The 18,595-nt window shown below is 40.5% G+C and overlaps 1 pseudogene; it reads left to right on the top strand.

Annotated features, from left to right (window-relative positions):
* The first annotated feature begins 2,082 nt into the window (after positions 1–2,082).
* The window catches only part of LOC123284397 (centromere-associated protein E-like), an 84,479-nt pseudogene continuing 67,966 nt past the window's right edge, over positions 2,083–18,595 (top strand).

The raw sequence follows: 18,595 nt of genomic DNA, 5'->3' as shown, positions 1-18,595 counted from the left end.
TTGCAATGTATATTTATATCATTCCATCCCCTTCAACAGGAGTAATTTTTGTTTAATAGATAAACAGTGTTTAATTTCAAAAGCACAAGTCTTTAATCTTGCAACAATTATCTGCAATGATTACAGACATAGTGTCCCTTTCCTTTTAGTCATGGTTACACAGGAGTTCAGTGGCAGATGGAAACTGTACTGGCTTGGGTCAGTCCAACTCCACCATTTATAAGCTATGCCACACTAGAAAATCATTTATCTTGTAATTCACCATTGTCCCATCCACAAAATGAGAAAATTGTATGAGAATATTTCTAAGGTTCCTTTCAGCTTCAATAAGTCTATGACATCTTCATAAAAAAAGAAACTTGCTAAAATTGAGTATGGATGAGTGTCAAATAGAATACAGATGTATGAGAGGAAGGGAAAAGCAACCTAGGTTACAGAGAAAATCTAAGGTAGTCAGAGTGTTGCAGAGGCTGATGGCAGTCCACCAAAATCCACTCTCCTCTTTCCAACCAGAAAGCGAGACTACATTCCCAGCTTGTGTTTGACAAATAAAAATGGCAAGCAATAGGATATATTGGAGTATATGAGCAAGCCATTTGGTATAAACCTAATTCGGCCTGACCTTGTTTTTTCCAAAAGGGCCTGACTGTGGCTGTTGAGCACGCATTGCATATCTGCTTAGACATTTCCTGTGGCAAGAACAAAGGCCCTCGAGATAAAGGTGCAACTTCCCCCCACATTGGCATTTCCTTAGGGATAAGCATCTTTCCTTAGGCTAGGAACTGATTGCTGCACTCACCTTTGACCACCCAGCTCACCTGTGACCACTCAGCTGGAGACAACAGACTGCCACCCTGCTGCGTTCACTGAGACAGAAGACCTACCTGCTGTTTCCATCAATCGCTGTGCGGACAGAGCAGTCTCGCGACTACGGTAAAAGGGACATTTCAATCCTATGTGAAACATCCTCTCTGGGGGTATATAACCACTCTGTGCACCCCACTTCTTTGGTGCCCTTTCTTCCTTTGGGAAGAAAGGCCCTGGGTTATAATCCTCAGATTTAAGCTCAGAATAAACTCACCCAAATTTTCATTTATAGATTGATTATGGATTATTTTCCTTGACAATGTCAACCACTTAACATATTTATTGGCATTTAATGTGTTTTCAGTCATTTGCTACTGTCAACAATGCCGCAACTGATAGCCTGATATACATGTCCTTGCACAGTCATTCAAATATATGTATACATTCTTAAAAGCAGAATTGCTCGCATAAAGGGTACATGCGCCTTCCATTTTTTGATATTGCCGAATTACCTTCCAAAATAGTTTTATTAAATCAATAGTGTTTTCTACTCCTAAACAACGAACAATTATTAGCAACTGCAGGTCATGTTTTTGGTGAGAGAAAGGAGATAATTCTTGATGCTTCTTAAATCAACTAAGAAAAGGACTGAAAGGAAATGAAATTGCCTAAAGAAAATGTTAATACTTTACTGGGATACATATTTAAAACAAAGGAAAACCAAGCACTATTTCTGGGAAAGAATTCAGAATCACTTTTCCACTTTCGCTAATAAAAGTTTGAGCTCATTACTAAGTGAGTTTTTCCACTCTTCAATAATTCTTTTCCTAAGTCAACCTTTTAGGAACTTACAGCCAATGGGAACAGGAGTTCAAACAAAAAGAAAGAGGAAAAACCTAAAACTCACAGTTTCTAAGGAGCACAAGATTCTTTTGTTTCTGGGCTGGGTAGTAACTTTCAACTCTTGTCGTTTTAAAGGTTTTTAGATTAAAACAGGAAAAAGTATGACTGTTTAAAGGTGGTAATTCTCTTTTGATTGTGGAAAAAAATTTCTCTGCCGTGTTTTCCCACCGATTGCGAAGTCTTCAAGGGTGGGCGAAGGACGGCGTTCGTACCAGCTGCCCGCCCTCCAGAGGCTTCCAGCAGACGGCCGTCGTCTCCGCTGCCGCCAGGACAGCCGCCCTCCGCGCCCCGTGGCCGCCTCTGCTCCAGACGCTGGAAACGCGCCTCCCCCGCGGCGAGCGTCCGGGGACGCAGGGGACGACGCGTGACGCCACGGGGCCGCCGCCCAATCAGACGCGGCGTCGCGGAAATTTTGACCTTTAAGGCGGCGCGGGCGTCTAGCCGGCCGGCGCTCGGCGGGATGGCGGAGGAGGCGGCGGTGGCCGTGTGCGTGCGCCTGCGGCCGCTCAACAGCAGGTAGGCCGTCGGCAGCTCGGCCGCTCGCCCTTGGTGCGCGGTCCCGGCCCGGGCGAGAGACGGGCCGGCCGGGGCTTCTCTCGACGCTGCGCAGCCGGCTCCCTGCGCTCTGGCCGCTGGCCCGGCCGCCCGGTGTCCCGGGGCGCGAGGCCCAGGCTGCTCGCTGCGCCCAGGCTTCGCTCCGGCGGCGGCTGGCTCAGCGTTCAGGACGCTGCGAGCCTGATATTCGCCCATTTGGAATTCTTTCCTTTTGGTACAGTGTAGACACTACCGTCGTTGCTCCGTGGATCTTACATTCTAGAGGAGGAGACACAGAGGTCATGAACCCTATAGAGAGAGCAGGAAGGGCAAGAAATGATGTCTGTTTGCTTCTCTAGTCTCTGCTCCTCCCTCAGAATACTAACACATTTTTGCATTTGAGAAATATGTGTTAAATGTTACTGTGTTAAATAAAGGGGAATATCAAGACGAGGACTTCCCTCTTGTCTAGGAGCTCATTATCTAATGCGTTAGAAGACAGCTCCGGAACAAAACCATCACGACACTGTGACAGGTGCTGTGACGGGCAGGTGGGGAGTGTGCCGGAGGGGTCATTAGCCCCACAGCGAGATGACGGCGTGGGAGACGGGCAGGGCTGGTGTCAGGAAAGTCCTGACACTTTTCAGGGAGAAAGAATAGTTACGTTACTTGATGGAAACGGAAGTCGGGGTATTCCAGGCACAGAGGGATTAAATCTCTTCTCTTGGGGGAACCTTCAGATAGTTGATTTGTCTTGAGTTAGGGTGTATATAGGAAGTCAGAGGAAGCAAAGGTTGAAGAGAGAAATAAACATGATCGAAGTCTCACGTGCCGTGTGTTGAGGATTTCGGATGGTTTTGAAAGATGTTAAGCAAGAAGGATAATCGGAGTTGCGTTTGAATGTATCTTTTCAGCATACAGTGCTGGGTGGGGGAAGGGCGTGAAGACCTTCCCAGGGACGCTCCGGTGAGAGGGCAGGAGGTCAGGGAAGCCCCATTGAAAAGTGGTGACCCCTTAAAGGTGGACTTTCCACATTTCTCCCAATTATAGTATAGGTCATTACCATCCTTTAAAATATTCTTCAGAAGACGAAATCTTTTAAATTATCTTTCATATAACAGACTTCAAAACTAGTTATAAAATGCACTGTTTTTATTCTTTTAGAGAAGAAGCTCTTGGAGAAGATACGCAAGTTTACTGGAAAACTGACAATAATGCTATTTATCAAGTTGATGGAAGTAAATCCTTCAATTTTGGTAAGCTTATAATAGCATCAAAAGTAAACATATTATCCTTTTCCTTTTAAGAGTACAAAAGGCTTATCCAGAATACTGGATTTGACATTAAAGATAAGACTAAGCCGTCTGTAAACTGCTTCAGTGGAAGATTTGAAAAATTGCTCATCCATCCTTTATGATAAGTAAGATAATGAATTGATGTTTAAAACACAGTTATAGTCATAATGCCTTATGACTGAAACTAACATTTTTCCTCTTATTCATTAGTGTATTTGTGGCCTAAGACTCCGTAAGCCCAAAATATGTTGCTTAATGTCAAGTCATCTTTAAGATCTTTCAGTTAGGTATATTCTTTCCACAATTATTTTCAAGAAAACTCTTTAAAGAATAAATAGTGAAGATATTCCTTCTTGGCTAGAATACAGCGGGTACCTACTGCCCCTTTTGTGGAGCTTGTCATATGGTGGGAAGAAAGACTTTAGACTACTAATTACACTTATGATGACATGGCTTTGTGGGAGTTTCTAGCAGGGGATCTAACTAGCTTAGGTACCCGGCACCTGTAGGATGAGCGAGAGCTAGCTAGGGCAAAAGGACTTGGAGGCCCTCAAGGTTGGCCAGGCTGATTTGTGTATTGATTTAGCACATTCTGTATAGTGCTGACCATGTGCCGGACACTGTTCTAAGCACCTCATATATATTAACTCATTTAATCCTCCTAACAAGCCCATGTGATAGGTACCTTCCCATTTTAATGAGGAACTGAAACGCAAATCACACAGCCAGCAAATGGAGGAGTCAGATCTGTGTTCCAGCCACACTGCCATGCTGCCACGTAGGCACCACAAAGCACAGTAAGGTCCCCTCAACAACCTTAGGAGTGAGAGTGATTAGGTTGTTGACTTAGTGTTATGCTAGAAAGCCAATATCTAAGCCTTTAGAGTAAAGATGTATAGAATAGAAAATGATTCCTGGTAAAGGACTATTTGATAGTATCAACATAAATTTTTAAAAGGTAGAACAGTATGTTCCAGAGATGATAAAACCAAGAACAAGGGATACACAGGCATTCTGACTCAAGTGCTGCAGGTTCTCAGTAGCTGTGTATGCTCACAAGGGGTTTGGACTCACCTACCTGTCTAAAGCAGCTGGTATTAAGATTTGAATCATCCTGCCATCTCTCCTTGCCCTGAACTCCTGACCCCTGGCAGCATTCAGATGGCACTTTGGTTTTCCATAGGGTTCTACCTGCAAGTGCAGATGTTGGTCATGGTGCAAGCCGTGTGAGCACTGAATTTCTCAAGACAGTTGATACATTTCCCTCCTGACTGACAAATCCATTTCTTGGGGGCTTTCTAATGTGAGCCCACCACTGAGAGAGTGGTCCATTTTTGATGCACCAACAAAGGAGAGACCACATCCTGGACTGGTGGATTCATCATGGCAAATGCTACCTACCCCCAGCCCTCAGCAGCCAGCCAACCAGCTGTTCTCTGTAACACTTCAGCTTGGCTCGGTGCTTTTCTTCCAATTGTCTGTGTTTCTTGGTTTAGTTTGAGCCAGGCCTTCTTGCTAGATATGTTATAAACACTAAAATTTCTCAAAGAATAGTAATAGTTTGCATTTCCTAAGTATTAACCATATGTTCACAGTAATTCTCTTAAGGAAGATAATATATATTCACTTTACAGGTTAGGGAAGTGAGGCACAGAGACATCATCCACGTTGCCCGAGGTCACATACCTTGTAAGTGACAGAACCAGGATTTGCAGGCAGTCTGATTCCAGATCCCCAGGTTCAGCCACTATGCCTCACTGCCTCTTGAAAGCACATAAGATAGCTGACTTGTGTTTTTTTGTGTGAGAACCAGCACATTTTACTTTATAGAGAAGTGTATTTTCAGAGGACCAATAAGTTGAAGAAAATATTGTGAGTTAAATATTTTATCATACCATATCCTGACAATTTTATTTCTTTGGGCAGCTACTAATTCAAAGTGAAAACACAGTTGATTTGTTTAGTTTAACTTGTGTGGTTTTTTTTTTAGATCGTGTCTTTGACAGTGATGAATCTACTAAAAATGTGTATGAGGAAATCACAGTACCAATCATAGATTCTGCCATACAAGGCTACAATGGTTTGTATCCACTGCAGAAACGTTTTATTTAGTCTTGGGTGTGTGTTCAACGGTATTGATAGTTTTACATACTCTCGATGCTTTTTCAATCTTTGTGTGTGTGTGTTTTTGTGTCCCCAGGTACTGTATTTGCCTATGGGCAGACTGCTTCAGGAAAAACATATACCATGATGGGTTCAAAAGATTATTTGGGAGTAATACCCAGGGCAATTCATGACATTTTCCAAAAAATTAAGAAGGTAAATAGCCAAATTTCCGGTACATACGGGTAAAAGCAGTCACCTCTTGTCATGGTGGAAGGAAGCAGGTTTACAGTTCTCTTTCGATTATCCACGGGGAAGGAAGAAAGGCATAGCGTACATTTGCTTTCCCCACAGCCTTGCTTTAGAGCTTAGAGTCCTTTCATTCTTTCCCTTGAATCCTGAAGCAGTGCTGCTCCTGTCACAAAGCAGGCATTGAGGAACAAGAAATCTTAACCCTGCCTTTGAGGAGCTGTCCGTGATCGTTCAGGAGCAGGAGAGGGTAGATGTGGTGAGAAGACCAGGATAGGCAACCTAATCAGTTAAGGCGGGTTTTCAATTTGTTTTTTCCTTACTGTTTTAATGATTTTTAATGTTCTTATTTGAACATCTGTTTGTAGGGTTTTATTTTAAGCTTAGAGAGTTGGACTGGGCACCCTCTTCTTCGAATTTTATGATGCCATACTTTTCATTATTTCTGAAACAATGCTTTTATATTTCTTTTTTTTTTTTTAAAGATTTTATTTTTTCCTTTTTCTCCCCAAAGCCCCCCGGTACATAGTTGTGTATTCTTCGTTGTGGGTTCTTCTAGTTGTGGCATGTGGGATGCTGCCTCAGCGTGGTCTGATGAGCAGTGCCATGTCTGCGCCCAGGATTCGAACTAACGAAACACTGGGCCGCCTGCAGCGGAGCACGCGAACTTAACCACTCGGCCACGGGGCCAGCCCCAATGCTTTTATATTTTTGTGTTTACTTTTGTCAATATAGAACCATAGGATTTTTTTTGTTTGTTTTACAAAGATAACTTCTCAAAGAATATTTTAATGTTTATTATGAGCACATCAACATTCAGTATTAGGTTTTCATAACTGGGTGATCTCTGATGTTTTTACATATGTTTTCCCCTAGTTTCCTGATAGGGAATTTCTCTTACGTGTGTCTTACATGGAGATATACAATGAAACCATTACAGACTTACTCTGTGACACTCAAAAAATGAAGCCTTTGATAATTCGGGAAGACTTCAATGTGAGTAACAGTGGCTCAAACAATACAGTTACTTATTGGGATTATAGTTCATGAACATTAACCTTTACTTTCCATTATTTTTTAAAATGTCTCCTGTTTCTGTGATTTGTTTTTTGTTTTCTTTCTTAAATGTTTATGAGATCATCTTTTAAGTGATGTGTATCATTTTGAAATATTGACAGTTGTAATATTTTTGTGTAAGGGCCTCAAAAGAACAAGATGGAAGTATCAGGTTAGAATTTGGTGTGCTTTGGTATAGGATATAAATTGTAAATATCATAGATTTACTTCTTATTTTTATACAGAGTAATATTCTCCATTTTCTACTTTTAACTTCTACAAATTAATTCTGTAATAGTTTGCACCTTCTCTTGAGATGCACACTTTTAAGTGACTTCTATTTCTCTACTCTTCCCATCATTAACCTTGTTTCAGAGGAATGTATATGTGGCTGATCTCACAGAAGAAGTTGTTTATACACCAGAAATGGCTTTGAAGTGGATCACAAAGGGAGAAAGTAAGACTTTATGCTGTATTTCCTCAAAACACTTGTAGAATAGTAAAAACTATTCACTTGAATGTATTTAGGCTTCAAATCACACTTTTCACTTTTAAGCTACAGTAAAAGTTAATGTTTTTCTTTGGATTTTAATATATGCCGCTGAAATATGACTCATTTTTACAGAGAACAGACACTATGGAATCACAAAGATGAATCAAAGGAGCAGTCGTTCTCATACCATTTTTAGGATGGTGGGTAATTCTCTCTCTACTTGGTCTTTCCAATTAAGAAGACACTAATTTTTCTACAAGTTGCCTTTTCTGTCTAGATTTTGGAAAGTAGAGAGAAAGGTGAACCCTCTAATTGTGAAGGATCTGTCAAGGTGTCCCATTTGGTGAGTATTGGTAAACCCTGCTAATGTACTCTATGGGCCAAAGCAAAATTTAATTCAGCTGCTGGATGTTTGGTTTCATAAGAACTGTTAACTAAATAGGGAAAAACATCTATAAATTGGTAGTTTATTCTTATCGGTAGCATGAGATAACTAGTTAAAATATAGGAAAAATTCGGGGGTCTTTCTTCCTGTTATGTTATGGCTGCCATCTCCTAAAATTTAGATGTAATGGTTGTAGGAGTTGAGGCCTTTCCTAACCAGTAACGAAAGAGGATTTGGGGTTTTTTTTCCAATCTACATTTAAAACTTAAAGTAATCTTGGAATTTGGTGATTTTTTTTTAACTTAGTCTCAGCCAGTAGAATTGAGACTTGTGAGATCAACAGAAACCTAGATGGGATGGTTAAAAAATAAATCACATATTCAAGTTCGTTCTTAAGTACAATAAAAAAATACGTTTTATATTATGAGCACAATGTTTTATGGTTTTTATTTTTTTTAATGAAAAAAAATTACATTTATTTAACCGATGGAAATGTTGCCACTGTTGACGATGTATTCAAAGTATGCATTCTGTAGATGGCACTCTCTTTGGTTTACAGCACAGGCCTTCCCATGCATCCTCCAAGTTGTGTTGGATCATATGCTGATTCACCCAGAGTTTCTTTTTGTTTTCAAATGGAGTGTTTCTTCCAATAAACTTTATTTTTCCCCCAAGGTAGTTTCTTTCTTTCTTTTTCTTTTTTCTTACTGTTCTGTTGGACATGCGTGTCAGTGAAAGCAAATTAAAATGAATTGAGGGGGTTTGCGGCATTCTACAGATCTGAAGAATTTATTGCAACAGGAGAAACCATTGTGGTCTTTATTATCATTTAATTTTAACAGTCCGTAGATACTGGGACTTTTTGTTCCCCCTTAATTGCAATTTTTCTCCCAAATGGTGGGTTGAATTTATTTATTTATTTTTTATTGAGTTAATGATAGGTTACAATCTTGTGAAATTTCAGTTGTACATTACTGTTTGTCATTCGTGTTGTAGGTGCACCACTTCACCCTTTGTGCCCACCCCCCACCCCCCCTTTCCCCTGGTGGCCACTAATCTGGTCTCTTTGTCTACATTTTTAAATTCCTCATGTGAGTGGAGTGAATCAGAGATTATCCTTCTCTAACTGGCTTATTTCACTTAACATAATTCCCTCAAGGTCCATCCATGTTGTTGCAAATGGGATGATTTTGTTCTGTTTTGCATCTGAGTAGTATTCCATTGTATATATATATACCACATCTTCTTTATCCATTCATCTGTTGATGGGCACTTAGGTTGCTTCCATATCTTGGCTATTGTAAATAATGCTGCAGTGAACATTGGGGTGCATAGGACTTTTGGAATTGCTGACTTCAAGCTCTTTGGATAGATATCCAGTAGTGGAATGGCTGGATCGTATGGTAGTTCCATTTTTAATTTTTTGAGGAATCTCCATACTGTTTTCCATAGTGGCTGCCCTAGTTTGCATTCCCACCAGCAGTGTATGAGGGTTCCATTCTCTCCACAACCTCTCCAACATTTGTTAATATTAGATTTAGATATTTTTGTCATTCTAATGGGTGTAAGGTGATATCTTAGTGTAGTTTTGATTTGCATTTCCCTGATGATCAGTGATGATGAGCATCTTTTCATGTGCCTATTGGCCATCCGTATATCTTCTTTGGAGAAATGTCTGTTCATGTCTCCAGCCCATTTTTTGATCGGGTTGTTTGATTTTTTGTTGTTGAGTTGTGAGAGTTCTTTATATATTATGGATATTAAGCCTTTGTCAGGTATATGACTTGCAAATATTTTTTCCCAGTTAGTGGGTTGTTTTTTTGTTTCAATCCTGTTTTCATTTGCCTTGAAGAAGCTCTTTAGTCTAATGAAGTCCCATTTGTTTATTCTTTCTATTGTTTCCCTTCTCTGAGTAGACATGGTGTCCGAAAAGATCCTTTTAATACTGATGTCAAAGAGCGTACTGCCTACGTTTTCTTCCAGAAGCCTTCTGGTTTCAGGTGTCACCTTTAGGTCTTTGATCCATTTTGAGTTTATTTTGGTGAATGGTGAAAAAGAATGGTCAATTTTCATTCTTCTACATATGGCTTTCCAGTTTTCCCAGCACCATTTGTTGAAAAGACTTTCTTTTCTCCATTGTATGCACTCTGCTCCTTTGTCGAAGATAAGCTGTCCATAGGTGTATGGTTTTATTTCTGGGCTTTCAATTCTGTTCCATTGATCTGTGCACCTGTTTTTGTACCAGTACCATGCTGTTTTGATTACTGTAGCTTTGTGGTAAGTTTTGAAGTCAGGGATTGTAATGCCTCCCGTTTTGTTCTTTTTTCTCAGGATTGCTTGAGCAATTTGGGGTCTTTTGTTGCCCCATATAAATTTTAGGATTCTTTGTTCTAATTCTGTAAAGAATGTCATTGGGATTCTGATTGGGATGGTGTTGAATCTGTAGATTGCTTTAGGTAGAACGGACATTCTAACTATGTTTATTCTTCCAATCCATGTACATGGAATGTCTTTCCATCTCCTTATGTCGTCATCCAATTCTCTCAAAAAGGCCTTGTAATTTTCATTATATAGGTCCTTCACTTCCTTAGTTAAATTTACCCTAAGGTATTTTATTCTTTTTGTTGCTTTTGTGAATGGTATTGTGTTCTTGAGTTCTTTTTCTGTTAGTTCGTTGTTAGAATATGGAAATGCTACTGATTTATGCAAATTGGTTTTATACCCTGCAACTTTGCTGTAGTTGTTGATTACTTCTAAGAGTTTTCCAATGGATTCTTTGGGGTTTTCTATATATAAGATCATGTCATCTGCAAACAGCGAGAGTTTCACTTCTTCCCTCCCTATTTGGATTCCTTTTATTCCTTTGTCTTGCCTGATTGCTCTGGCCAGGACTTCCAGTACTGTGTTAAATAAGTGTGTACAGTACTGTGTTAAATAAGTGATGATACATGTCTCGTCCTGTTTTCATGGGGATGGTGCTCAGTTTTTGCCCATTGAGTATGATGTTGGCTGTGGGTTTGTCATATATGGCCTTTATTATGTTGAGATAGTTCCCTTCTATGCCCATTTTGTTCAGAGTTTTTATCATAAATGGCTGTTGGATCTTGTCAAATGCCTTCTCTGCATCTATTGAGATGATCATGTGGTTTTTATTCCTCAGTTTGTTGATGTGGTATATCACGTTGATTGATTTGCGGATGTTGAACCATCCCTGTGTCCCTGGTATGAATCCCACCTGATCATGATGTATGATCCTTTTGATGAATTGCTGAATTCGGGTTGCCAAAATTTTGTTTAGAATTTTTGCATCTATGTTCATCAGTGATATTGGCCTGCAGTTCTCTTTTTTCATGGTGTCCTTGTCAGGCTTTGGTATCAGCGTGATATTGGCCTCATAGAATGTGTTAGGAAGTGTTCCATCCTCCCTAATTTTTTGGAATAGCTTGAAAAGGATAGGTATTAAATCCTCTCTGAAAGTTTGGTAGAATTCCCCAGGAAAGCCATCTGGTCCTGGGGTTTTATTCTTTGGGATGTTTTTGATTGCTGTTTCAATCTCTTGCCTTGTGATTGGTCTGTTCAAATTGCCTGCCTCTTCTTGAGTGAGCTTTGGGAGATTGTAGGAGTCTAAGAATTTATCCATTTCCTCTAGGTTATCCATTCTGTTAGCATAGAGTTTTTCATAGTATTCTCTTATAATCCGTTGTATTTCTGCAGAGTCTGTTGTTATTTCTCCTCTTTCATTTCTGCTTTTGTTTATTTGAGCTTTCTCCCGTTTTTTATTTGTAAGTCTGGCTAGGGGTTTGTCAATTTTATTTATCTTCTCAAAGAACCAACTCTTTGTTTCGTTGATCCTTTCTACTGCCTTTTTTGTTTCAATAGTATTTATTTCTGCTCTGATTTTTATTATTTCTCTCCTTCTGCTGACTTTGGGCTTTGTTTGTTCTTCTTTCTCTAGTTCAGTTAGGTGTAGTTTAAGATTGCTTATTTGGGATTTTTCTTGTTTGTTAAGATGTGCCTGTATTGCAGTGAATTTTCCTCTTAACACAGCTTTTGCTGTATCCCATATGAGTTTGTATGGCATGTTATCATTTTCATTTGTTTCTAGGTATTTTTTCTTCTTTAATTTCTTCAACGATCCATTGCTTGTTCAGTAGTGTATTGTTTAGGCTCCACATCTTTGTGCCTTTCTCAGCTTTTTTCTTCTAATTAATTTCTAGCCTTATAGCATTATGATCGGAGAAGATGCTTGTTATTATTTCAATTTTTTTAAAATTTGTAGAGGCTTGCCTTGTTTGGCAACATATGGTCTATCCTTGAGAATATTCCATTTGCACTTGAGAAGAATGTGTATTCTGCTGTTTTAGGATGAAGTGATCTATATATGTCTATTAAGCCCAATTGTTTTTTCATTTAGCTCCACTATTTCCTTGTTGATTTTCTGTCTGGATGATCTGTCCATTGATGTGAGTGGGGTGTTGAGGTCCCCTACTATTTTTGTGTTGTTTTTAACATCTTCCTTTAGGTCTGTTAATAGTTGCTTTATGAATCTTGGTGCTCCTGTGTTGGGTGCATAGATATTTATAAGTGTTATTTCTTCTTCATGAAGTGTCCCTTTGATCATTATATATTGTCCCTCTGTGTCTCTCTTTACCTGTCTTATTTTGAAATCTGCTTTGTCTGATATAGGAATTGCAACACCTGGTTTTTTTTTGCTTGCTATTAGCTTGAAGTATTGTCCTCCACCCTTTCACTCTGAACCTGTGTTTGTCCTTGAGGCTGAGGTGTGTTTCCTGGAGGCAACAAATTGTTGGATCTTGTTCTTTAATCCATTTTGCCACTCTGTGTCTTTTTATTGGAGAGTTCAGTCCATTTACATTGAGAGTGATTATTGATTCATGTGGACTTAATGCTGTCAATCTGTTGCTCGTTATCTGGTTTTCCTGTGTTTGTCTTCCTGTGTGCTTTAGCCTACCCATTTAATACTGCACTTTCTTATGCTGGGTTTCTTAGCTTTTTCCTTATTTATGTTTTGTGGCTTTGTTGTGTTTTTTAGTTTAGTGTCTACCCTGAAGTTTGTATTTTGAATCTCGTGTATAATATAGTCTATTCTCTGGTGGGCTCTTACTTACTTGGCCTAGACTAATTTAGTCCCTTTGCTCTTCCCCTCCTAAATTATTATTTTCATTTCTTTTTTTTTTAAGATTTTATTTTTTTCCTTTTTCTCCCCAAAGCCCCCCAGTACATAGTTGTATATTCTTCGTTGTGGGTCCTTCTAGTTGTGGCATGTGGGACGCTGCCTCAGCGTGATTTGATGAGCAGTGCCATGTCTGCGCCCAGAATTTGAACCAACAAAACACTGGGCTGCCTGCAGCAGAGCGCGTGAACTTAACCACTTGGCCATAGGGCCAGCCCCGTTATTTTCATTTCTTATTCCAACTCGTGTTATGAGTTTGTAGTTAGAGTGATAAGATCCACTTTGCTTTGGTAGTTTCCTTACCTTTGTCCTAATGCTATAGGTGAATATTTGCTATCCTATTCTGGTTCTATTTATCTGTCTCCCTACTCTGTGGATTGTGTCCCCTTTCTCCCTTTTTTCTTTTTTCAGGTATGAGAGCCTTCTTGAGGATTTCTTGTAGTGGAGGACTTTTGGTTACAAATTCCCTTAACTTTTGTTTGTCTGGAAAAGATTTAATTTCTCCCTCACATCTGAAGGATATTCTTGCTGGATAGAGTATTCTTGGCTAAAGATTTTTATCTTTTAAAGTTTTGAATATGTCACTCCATTCTCTCCTAGCTTGTAAAGTTTCTGCAGAGAAATCTGCTGAAAGTCTGATAGGAGTTCCTTTGTAGGTTATTTACTTCTGTCTTGCTGCCCTGAGTATTCTTTCTTTGTCTTTCATTTTTGCCATTTGTACTACTATATGCCTTGCAGTAGGTCTTTTCACATTGACAAATCTAGGAGATCTGAAAGCTTCCTCTACACACATTTCTCCCTCAATCCCTAGATTTGGGTAGTTCTCTTCTATAATTTCATTAAGAACACTCTCTGCTCCATTTTCCTTTTCCACGTTCTTGGGAATTCCTATTATCCATAAATTCTTTCTTCTCATTGAATCCGCTATCTCTCAGAGATTTTCCTCATTTTTTTTAACTCTTAGTTCTCTTTCTTCCTCTGTCTGGAGCCATTCGGCCTGTATATCTTCAATTATGCTAATTTGCTCCTCTCTGGTGTCTACACAGGCATTCAGGGAGTCCGTATTCTGTTTTATCTGGTCCATTGTGTTTTTCATCTCTAGTTATTCTGTTTGATTCTTCTTTATAATTTCAATCTCTTTTGTGAAGTAACTCCAGAACTCGTTGGCTTGTTTCTCTATCTTTCTCTCTATCTCATTGGGTTTTTTGATTATAGCTGCTCTGAACTCATTTTCACTTAGTTTACCTATTTCTAAGTTCTCAGGACTTAATTCTGTGTTTTTATTGTTTTCCTTCTGGTCTGGAGCTTTTATAAATTGCTGGATGGTAGAGGAGCGGTTTTTTCACATGGTGGTAGAATTGAGTTGCAGTTACAGCCTGTTGCCACTATATGGGGGTTGAGAGCCACGTGTTTTGAGCTCTCTGCCTTCGGACAAGATGGCAGCACCCAGCATTGTTTGCCAGGGGGAGGGGCTGTTTTTCTGGCTCGCCGATCTGGATTTGGATCAGTTCTGTTTTCTGGTCTCCTGAGGCCCTGGGTTTATGGGGTCCCCACACACGGAAGCTTTCCCCCATCAGCGGGTTTCCACTATACCGGCGGCAGGAGTCCTGGGCAATCCCCCGGTCACGTGGCCCCTCCCCCACTCCTTCCCTCACCTGCGGCAGTGATCCCAGACTCTAGGGGAGGGAGCGAAGTTCTCTCCTACCCTGTTCCAGCTCCTCTGAGGCCAGCAGCAGGGTCTCTGTCCTCCGTCTTTTTGATACTCTAGGTCTCTGATCTCCTGGCATTAGGTTTATTAGCTGAAATTCAGTTTTTTTTCAGTCCTTTGTTGTAGTTTGGAGGGGAGAGAGTCCCAGGTCACCTCACCCCGCCATTTTGCTCCACCCACCCCGTCCATGAGCACAATGTTTTAGACTGTAAATCACTTGAAGGGAAGAGTAATGTCTAATTCATCTTTATAGCCCCAACACATCGTATGTAGTTTATATTCAATACCTGTTTGTTGAATGAGTGAACATAAGCATTATGCAAACACTCCTTACCACATAAGTAAACCTCCCATTTCCTTCTTGCTGCGCTGTATCAATTCTCTGTGTTTTTGTGCTTCCTTCCTATTCCTTACCATTATTACTTTATTCTCTGTCTTCAGGACCTAAATTCTTTAGCTTGATGTGGGATACGATTTAAGATTATTCTGTTTGGGAGCTGGCCCCGTGGCCAAGAGGTTGAGTTCTCATGCTGCTTTGGAGGCCTGGGGTTTCGCCACTTTGGATCCTGGGTGCGGACCCAGCACCGCTCATCAGGCCACGCTGAGGTGGTGTCCCACATAGCACAGCCAGAAGGACCTACTACAACTAGAATATACAACTGTGTGCTGGGGGGCTTTGGGGAAAAGAAGAAGTCGGGGGGAAGATTGGTAACAGATGTTAGCTCAGATGCCAATCTTTAAAAAATAAAGATTATTTTATTTGAAAACTTCAGGGAAAAAACGAGTAAATCTATAATATGTTTATTCGCTTTGAGATTTTGAAAAATCACTCAAGTATCTAATTCTAGTTCACCCCAGTTATTTTACTACACAGTATAATGTCTATTATAATAGCCTATTCTTTCTTCAGTTTAGCAATAAAAAACCCCACAAAACCTAACTTCTGTTTTGTTTTCCAAACCTGGCCTGTGATATTTCACTGCAATTTTTAACTTTTCTCTTAATAATGTAGCTTTAATACTCTTGACATATTCAGTGATCCATTTGGTGACTTTTCTTGTGTTCTTTGATGTTCTATTATCTGGCGACCTTAGATATCATCAAGTCCAGCCCTCCAGCCTCCTGCTCACTCTAAGTATCTTCTTGGAAAGAAGTCTTCCCCAGAGTCATTTTCTGGCTCTTTGGAGGGAGTCTCTGAGTGTCTCCTGGCCTTTCTGGGAGAATAATGTCCAGGTTCTCTTAGCTCTGCTCCGTCTCTATTCCCTTCTGTGGCTTCTTTTCCCTACCTTTCTAACAAAAACTCAGGCATGTTCTGTGGCCTTTCTTACTTCCCCGTTGCCCTCTGACATTTGGTTCACATTTGTCTTTTGATGACAGCCATATATTTATTTTGTCTAGAGCTCTGAGTTCTAATTCATATCTTCCTAAAGATTGTTATAATGGTGTGTCTCACTGATATCTCAAATTTTAGTATGTCTAAAACCAAGTTATTTCTTCCTACCATGGTGAATATTCCTTTTTTCCAGTATTATCAGTGTTATCCTGGTCACCTAGGCTGGAAACCCAAGTCAGTTTCACCTCATCTTTTTCTGCCTTCTCTTTTGTCCCGTCATCCCCGTTTTTTATTGATGCTACCCTTTAGCATTCCATGGGTGTCATACTCAAGTCCTCATCTCTTGATATACTGTATCATTCCCCTGGACCTGGCCCCCATGACCTGGTTTTGCTTCTTCAGTCTGTTATGCAGATTTCTGATGTCACTAAGCTTGTGTCGTGTCACTTCCTTGGACAAGATCTGGCCACTCTTAACCAGTCTAACTTGACGTCCTTCTGCTCCATGTGCGCTCCTCTCTTAAGGATAGGTTGGGCCACTTGGTATCTTTGAACACTAATGCTTATTCCCATCTTTATACCTAAGTTCATGCTGCCTTCACCACCACTTTACCCCTTTATTATGTATCTAGGCCATCTGTGGTAGATACTACACAGGAAAGGTGAGACTTCTTTGAATGTTTTAAAGAAAGAAGTATCTGAGACAGGACTCCAAAGCAGAAGTGTGTAATCACCTGCTCATCACTGGAGGTCTCCACAGAGACAAATAATTTAAATCTTTGACTTTCTTTTAATGCATTAAGAATATTTGCGGAGGCTTTACAGTGTTCTGAGCCCAGGACTGGGCTCTGAGATTAAAAGAGTAAAGAAGACATCCCTCCATACTTACTGTCTCCATGGCAACCTCCCTAGTCCAGGCCACCTTGTCTCCATTCACATTCCTGCCCCAGCCTCCTAACTGGGCTCCTGGCTACGGTCTTGCCCCTCTCCAATCTGTTTGCCCCCCAGGGGCCCAGGTGACCCTTGAGGAAGTTCAGTCAAGCATGTCACTCTTGTCAAAGCCGTCCAATGGCTTCCCATTGCATCCGAAAAACCCGCTTCTGTACCCTATCTTGTCCCATCTCTCCTTCACCAACTCTGCCACACTGCCCTTTCCATTTCTTGAACACACCAAGCTCATTTCTGCTTTGTGACTGGTGTGCTGGTTGTTCTTTAATCTGGAGTATGGTTCCCTTGGTCTTTGCAGGGCTGGCTCCCTCTTCTCCGTCCTTCCAGATCTTAGCTGAATTGGGGGACTTCCCCTGCCATCCTGCCCAAAGAGCCTGTCCTGTCCTTTCCTCTTCCCACTTCTAACACTCTGTTTAAATTGTCTGTATTACGCTTAACATGCTATGTTTCTTATTTGTTTGTCTTTTTCTCTCCTCTCACTAACTTCCTCCTCCCCGAGTCCCACCCTGTGCAGAACATAAGCTGAGAGCAGGGTCCTCATTTGTCTGTTGCGCTGCCATATCCCTAGCACCTAACGTGCTGCCTGCAGCACGACAGGCAGTCAGTTTTTTCCAACAATATTTGTGAAATGGAAGAGAGGCCCATGGTTTTAAAGATGCTACAGTGTGGTCAGAGACGCAAATAACTAGCTCAACACAGTAAGTGCTATAATAACCAGTCATATCTATAAAGACCTCTGGGTACACCGTTGAAAGGTCAATTCATTCACGGTATAGGGAAGGAAGGATAAAGTTGACAAAGCTACACTGGGAAGGTGGCAGTTGCCTTTGGTCGTGAAGGAAGAGTAGGGGCAGACTAGAACATCAGAATCAGCGAAACACAGGGAATGGCAAAGGGTAGCTGTGCATGGTGTGGAGGGCATAGTCCGTAGTTCAGCCAGAGTTAAGAGTAACTGATGGACAGAAATGAGGCTAGAGCAACACAAGTGCCGGATTATAAAGAATCGTATTCACCATGGTAAGATTTCGAACTTTGTGTAGGAAAGTGAACCTATTATGGCAGCATCATGGAGGAGGTATTATAAAGAAGGAACAAGATGTTGAGCTCAGTTTGACTCAGACAAGGGAAGGCTTAAATAGTGAGGTGAGAAACAAGGAAACAGATGGGGTGTTCAGATAAACCATGGGTTAAAAATGTTCTTCCAGTACTTTGGATTTTATTATTTCAAGTTACACTTCCTAAAGGTTTATTTTCATCTCTTGCAGAATTTGGTTGATCTTGCAGGCAGTGAAAGAGCTGCTCAAACAGGTGCTGAAGGTAATGAAAACTCATGAAATATTTTGGTCTGAACGTCCTCCTGTTCTTTAACAGAGTAAAAGTGCCACCATGCATTTTAGAGACTAATAAAGTAATGATAATTTTGTGATAAAAGTCTTTAACAGAAAAAGCAGCTTCCTTATCTGGCTTATTATCTGCTTTGTGCTGCTGTAGCGTTAGTTAAAAAGATGAAACTCTGTCGTTGACAGGATTTATAGTTGGAAAGCTCCTGAGAGTCCCATGAACACCATAATCAGTAAGGAAATTCAGA

Source organism: Equus asinus, unplaced genomic scaffold (genome assembly GCF_041296235.1).
Source record: "Equus asinus isolate D_3611 breed Donkey unplaced genomic scaffold, EquAss-T2T_v2 contig_618, whole genome shotgun sequence".
Lineage (NCBI taxonomy): Eukaryota > Metazoa > Chordata > Mammalia > Perissodactyla > Equidae > Equus > Equus asinus.
Note: the sequence above shows the minus strand (reverse complement) of the source record. Positions and strands in the feature narration are given on the sequence as shown.